The following is a 6519-nucleotide window of genomic DNA, read 5'->3' on the forward strand; positions in this document are numbered from 1 at the left end:
GTAATGCAGTTCTATGTTGGTTTGCCAGCCCCCAATAAACCCACAAAAAAACGTCAGCACTAATGCTGCTAATGCTAGTGAGGAGCGCCGCTTACACCGAGACAGCTGAGCGCTGCAGAGTTTAAACGAAGCATCGACACAGTAAATTTGTGTCGATAAATTTTTAGAATCGATTTAATTGAGTTAATCGATGAATCGTTGCAGCCCTAAGTGTTCCCTTTATTTTTTGAGCAGTGTATGTTTACTGCTGAGGTTTGATGGAGCAGATGGAGGAGAGTCAAAGAATGATCATTTCCATGCAAAAAGCCTGCTTTGATTTTAGTTTGATTTATAATCTTGAATCAAATGTTAGATATGACTGATGGGCTGCAGACCTGCAGGGTACAACTTAATTTTCACCCAAGGATCCCAGAATAGAGCCCATCCCCACCAAGACCCTGGGTGGATCAATGGTGAAAATGAAGACTGATAATCAATATGGATGTAGTGGCTATCTCAATTCTTCTCGTTCTAACTTAATCTTATATTTAAAATAACCACACTCGGGATGAACTGGCAACAGTTACTGTTTTAACGCATTGGTTCATCAGCAGCAACAACGATGACAACGGTAAAACCATCGTGTCGCTCCACTGTCCGCTTCTTTATTTTTCACCAAAAAACTTTCACAATAAAGTTCAACTTCCTGGATAAACTTTCAAACTAAAGTGAAACAACACATGAAACATTCTCAAACATAAAATTAAGAATGTGCATCAAAATGATTACTTCCTTAAATCATGACGTAGATATAAATAGCGCTTACAATGGATATTAAATACTAATCCACTTAATCAGTCAGCAAGTCCAGACAGTGAGATGGACTCATCTCCTCTGTGACTCCTGCAGTTCTTCAGGGAAGGACCACAGTCTCTCCATGCTGTCACCATCTGTGAGCCCAAACCCCTCAAACTGTCTGCTGCTTCCTCTGGGATTAAAGTTAGTTGGAGAAAATCACATATAGAGGCTAAAAGTTTATACTACTAAACATTAGAGCTAAAATTTAGATAACATTAAATCTTCATTTCAACAGTAGAACAGACAGACAGGAGATCAGAGGACAGGTGGCAGCATTTCATAATCGTGGCCAGTGAGATGTTAGGTGGTGTAGCAGCTCCTGATTCTGAATGAATACAGAATGATATCATTTGTTTTCAGGCCCCTCTTCTGTGGAACCAGCTCCCAGTCTGGATTCAGGAGACAGACACCCTCTCTGTTTTTAAGATTAGGCTTAAAACTTTCCTTTATGATCAGGGCTGGATCAGGTGACCCCGAACATCCCCACCTCCCCTAGTTACACTACTATAGGCCTAGGGTGTTGGGAACGTCCCATGATGCACTGAGCTTTTTTCTCCACTTCCCACTTTTCACTCATCATGTGTCTACACCCCACAGCTACCCAGCATTCACTGCGTTTGTCCCGTCTCCCGATGCTCGGTTTTCCCTTTTTTCCTGTAGATGTTTTTGTACAGTTTGCTCAAGCAGTAACTCATAATATTTTTCCAAGAATTGTCTCCACTGTAGTTTACGATACCTTGAATATTAAAAATAATAATACTCTCACTAAGCTATGAACCTAATTACCCATATTCATGACTTATGTAAGGGTGATGCTACAGATGTTACAAGGATAAAAGCTTTTGCAGACTTTTATACCATTCCAAGTATTTTACACATGGGAACAATCAATTATGAGCATAATTATTATTGTGGAACTGTGGCCAAAGTCACATTTGTCATTACTTTATTGTGCTCTTCTTGGCTGATGGTGACAAACATCAGGGTAGTTTTGTTCTCCTGTTTCTGTGAGCTCAGCATGTTGAAGTTACCTAAGATTAAAATCTTTTCCATCTGTCTAATCAAACACTTTATACCTCAGTTATTGCACTTGTTATAGTGCTCTGCAACTATGACTAACCTGAGCAGGCTTGGAGCTAAAAGAACAGGACTGCAGGGATTCCTTCTTCCTGGGCTTTGCTTCCTCACAATCATATCACCGTGCACCTGAGAAAGAAACATGTACAGTAATCGTGGTTTTGTTTTCTGACCCTGCAAAAAGGGGTTGGAAAAGCCCAGAGAACACAGATACACAGGGTCCAACAGTCATACTCCAATATTAATTTTTCGTAAATGTAGAGCACCAGGTTGACACAGTTATACTATTACTAGATATCACGTTACTTTGTATGAATGAATAAAGAAGAAAAACTTTGGAGATGCTGAGCATCAAACTGCAGACCAACATCTACTAAACATCTTTGCTGAAGGAGTCCATCAGAGATCTGTAGAGTGTGTTAGCCTGTGGTATAAGCAGTAGCCACTGAAATATTGCTGTTTTGTTTAATAAGATCCAACACATCAAAGCCAGGGTGGGAGGGTTTTAATGACCTCTGCAAACCGACTTACCTCTGCAGGTGCCAGGCTGTTTCTCCAGCACAGGGAGCTGCAACCCCCGGAACAGAAATCTGACTTTCCAGTCACAGGCAAACAAAAAGCTCCAGCAGGCAGAGGCTGTGTGGGTCTTGCTGGATGTTGCTGACCAGAGCCTGTACATCAGCAGAGGGCTTCTGCTCCCACTGACCCACCTGGACAGTGACTGCAGAGCTGCGCTGGAAAACAGGAAACAGAAATAACATTTAAAATCCCAAACAAGATTTCTATAAAGACCACTATGCCATCTTGGAATCAGTAATCAAAAATGCATCATAAATTTACTGAAAATCATTAATTTTTCAATTAAATAAGAATACATTGCTTAACACATCGCAACAGACTGGCAGCCTGTCCCGGTGTAACCCCCTAGTTCCCTGTGTCAGGGATACACTGCAGAGCTCCACTAACTGGGCAAGCAGTTAAGAAAGAGTCTGAATGGATTCTTTAAATTCTCCATATAATTTTCAGTGTAAAAGAAGAAAACTGACAGTAAGTGGCATTCTTCATGTACACAGCACAGTTATGCTGGCCTTCATATAAATATAGGAATAATCTCAGGGGCGATGGCTCATGGTAGGAATTCTGTAAGTAAGATGGCTAGCTCTAATATTAATACCACAAATCCAAGAACACTCTAGAAGTTAAAATGATGCAAGAACACATAGATGATAAAATGACTCTTAAAAAAGAAGTTACGGTAGTCTGTCCACATTTGATTGTCAGGATGTGGACGGAGGGCTGGAGCCTATCCCAGCAGGCACAGGCAGATTCACCCTGGACAGGTCACCAATGTGTCACAGGGCTGACAGAGAGACAGACATGAGTTAGAGGAACAAATCCATCTAAAATTACTGGCAGCTCACTATAACCACATGTTTGTGTGCTTCTGTTCTTACATCCATCTTCTCAGGACGCTGCACTGAATTTTTGTTAGTCTTCTTTAGACAGACCTCACAAGAGGCTGATGTGCTCATTCCAGTAATCTGAAGATATCTTTGCACAGGGATTAATCCAGTACATCTCACCACCTTCATTTAACAGTCCTGAAGGGCACCCTCTGAACCACTGTTCCCACACCTGAATAAAAAAACAAATTCACCTAATCATAAAAATACTGGTGTTAAGACAGAGACACAACAAAGAGAAGTGGGAAAAGTCCAATTCGGCACAGACAGAGATGATCTCTGGGTTTGTTTAAAGCTGAGGACAATGAATCAGATACTGAATATGGATGCACTGAAGCTCATCGGGATATTTATTTGGAATCTGTGGCTGAAGAGAATAATTTTACTTAACTAGTAAGTCCAGAAGCTTATATTTCTGTCATAACATTGTTTAAATAGTGAACGCTTTCCTACGATATCCGCTAACATTTACACAGAAACTTTAATCTAGCTCCTCAAAGACGGCAAAACCCGCAATAATCTCTAAAAATGCATCTCAGAGTTGTGATATCAGCGCTCTCTTACACCACATTAATATAATTTCAAGTGCTTACTGACACTCACTGTCTTAATATCAATATATAAACGCTGTCCATTGAAATCCTCTTACCTGAACACTGCTGCATCCGCCGAAAGTCAGCGAGCATGGCTTCTGTAGTCCTTCATCCCTCTGTCAGTGACTGACTACGAGGTGCAGACGGCTCTTGCTGGCCCAAATCTACGGGCCTGAAAACCGCTAATAAAGTCAGTAATGACCTGATAACATCCGAAGCGGGCGAACCTGCAGTCATGCAATTTACCTGGACAGCAACGGGAATACGCGTCACCATGGTCACGGCCGATGGGGGTCATGGGTACTGTAGTTCATTTATTTATTCGTCGTTAGGTAAGGTACCAGAGCGAAGCGCAATTACGGCAAAGTGGAGAAACCGGAGGGAAAGGCGGAAGACGGAGCAGAATCTCGTCCTGTCGCTTCGCTGATCTCCCGTCAAAATGGCTGATTGGTCAAATTATCCCGGGGACTTCATTTAAAAAAAAAATCTTTAATAAATTTTGAGCAGTCAGTGGGATATCCCAGACTAATCCCAAAGGCGTGGCCAAGTAAATACATATAAAACAGGACATTATCCACGGACATCCACACCACCATGTGCGGCAGGTGCAGAGTCGGAAAAAATATATAAAACCAAAAAATAAAACCTCTAACAAGTTTATTTAAAGTAGAACGGCTCAAAAAAATAAATACCACAAAAATAAATATGCTGAAAAAGTAAATCCCTCACATCATTATTATTACTTCCGCCAAGGAGATTATGTTTTCGGTCGCGTTGGTTTGTTTGTTTGTTTGTTTGTCTGTTTGTTTGTCAGCAGGATTACTCCAAAAGTTATGAACGGATTTCGATGAAATTATGTGGACTGGTTGGAAATGACAAGAGGAAGAAGTGATAAATTTTGGCGGTGATCCGGATCACGATCTGGATCCAGGAATTTTTTTTAAGGATTCTTCACTGTTGCGGGATAGGAGGTTATTGTTGTCTGGGAAAGATGAAAGATTATTTCACAGTATTTAGATACAAGTATTACAGCGTCGGTGACCCTATGGCCTTGGCGGAGGTTTGCGCTCTCTGAGTGCTTCTAGTTATAATTATTATCATTGTTGGGATTGTTGCAGAGAAAACAATTTCATATACTATATATATGTTGTTCATATATGTTGTTTCCATGTGTAGAACGCTCGGAGCTAAAATGCACATTCTAGAATGCTGCCTTTGATCGTAGCAATAACTTCCAATTTCTCACAGGAAAAAGCGCTGAGCAGAGTTGCTTTGAAGTAGAATGACGTCATCGCCCATCAAAGCGCTGGACAGTGACCTTGCAAGGGTTGTGGCACCAGAGGGTATGTATAGGTAGACCAAAGGTTTAGCAAATTAATTCAGCCAACAAACAAACGAAACAACAATGTCACAGAAGGAACTGACAAGAGAAATACCTGAGCCTGTGGAGCTTCAGGCTGAGAATGAGAAATGTGCGACTGCTGCTGACAGCCAGTTAAACGTTACATCTGCGGAGCAGAGCAAGAAACGTTCTGAAATTCCAGCTGAGATATTTCAGCTAAAGGAAAGTGAGGCGGATCTGAAGAAGCAGAATAAGAGCATCAGGGATAAGTTGACTGGGCTTGAATCTCAGTTAAGACAAAAAAATGCAGAGAATGAAAATGTATTGGCAGATATTTGCACTCTTGATAAAAATGAGAAAATCGTAGCTCAAAAAAACAAGAGTCTCACTGCTGAACTCGCCGATCTCCAAAGCTTTATTGATAAAAAACATAAGGAGATCAGAAATCTGAAAGAAAAAATAAATGAACTTGAATGGTGGCTGGATGAGGCTGATTGTGACAATGAGGCCCAAGTGGAACATCAGATCGCAAAAATGGAGGCAGAGATTAAGACAGTTTGGAAGACACTGCTAAATCTTCAGGGAAGAAAAGAAATTCTCGATGATCAACACGAGCGCATTGTTAGGGTGCTGACCCAGGCGGAGGGGCACAGAGACAAACTAATTAAAAAGTCTTTAGAGCTCACAGGAGTTATACAAGATCTTAAATATGAAATGGGAGAGGCTCATTTTCAAATCATGAAGATTGAAGATAAAATAAAAGAGCTAATTGCACACAAGCAGGACCAGATAGATGATCTGAATGAAGACAGAGAAATTAAGAAACAGAAAACCCAAGATCTTAAGGAGCAGCCGAGTTTGCTCCAGGAGGAAAAGATATTGGCTGACTCTGAAGAAATGATGAATCCTGTTGAAGAAATGCCTCCTAACAGTGGTTCGTGGTTTCCCAGTGCCAAATGCCTACTTAAAGTAGGTTTGGGTCTTGCTGTGGGAGGCCTTCTAATCTATTCAGCTTTCACGGCCATCTCAGCATTGTAGAGCTACAATGCATCATGTATCAGCTTATCTTCATGGGACTGGGCCTGCAGTCTCCTCCAACCCTACTGACACTTTCAGCATGGTCCAGTTCCCTTTTAAATAATGGACCGCTGTTTTCCACCCACAGTCCAAAGAGCCTTATGTTGCTGTACTACCCAAGTAGATGTGT

General features: G+C 41.2%; 1 long non-coding RNA gene across 1 annotated transcript; it reads right to left on the reverse strand.

The window, feature by feature from the left end:
* Nucleotides 1-690: 690 nt before the first annotated feature.
* Nucleotides 691-3512, reverse strand: LOC115801159 (uncharacterized). The gene is made up of 4 exons (XR_004021719.1): nucleotides 3369-3512; nucleotides 2446-2648; nucleotides 1958-2043; nucleotides 691-967 (listed from the first exon to the last, which is right to left on the reverse strand). It is a non-coding gene; the product is annotated as an uncharacterized LOC115801159 (long non-coding RNA).
* Nucleotides 3513-6519: the final 3007 nt, after the last annotated feature.

Source organism: Archocentrus centrarchus, chromosome 21, assembly GCF_007364275.1.
Source record: "Archocentrus centrarchus isolate MPI-CPG fArcCen1 chromosome 21, fArcCen1, whole genome shotgun sequence".
In the NCBI taxonomy this organism is placed as follows: Eukaryota; Metazoa; Chordata; class Actinopteri; order Cichliformes; family Cichlidae; genus Archocentrus; species Archocentrus centrarchus.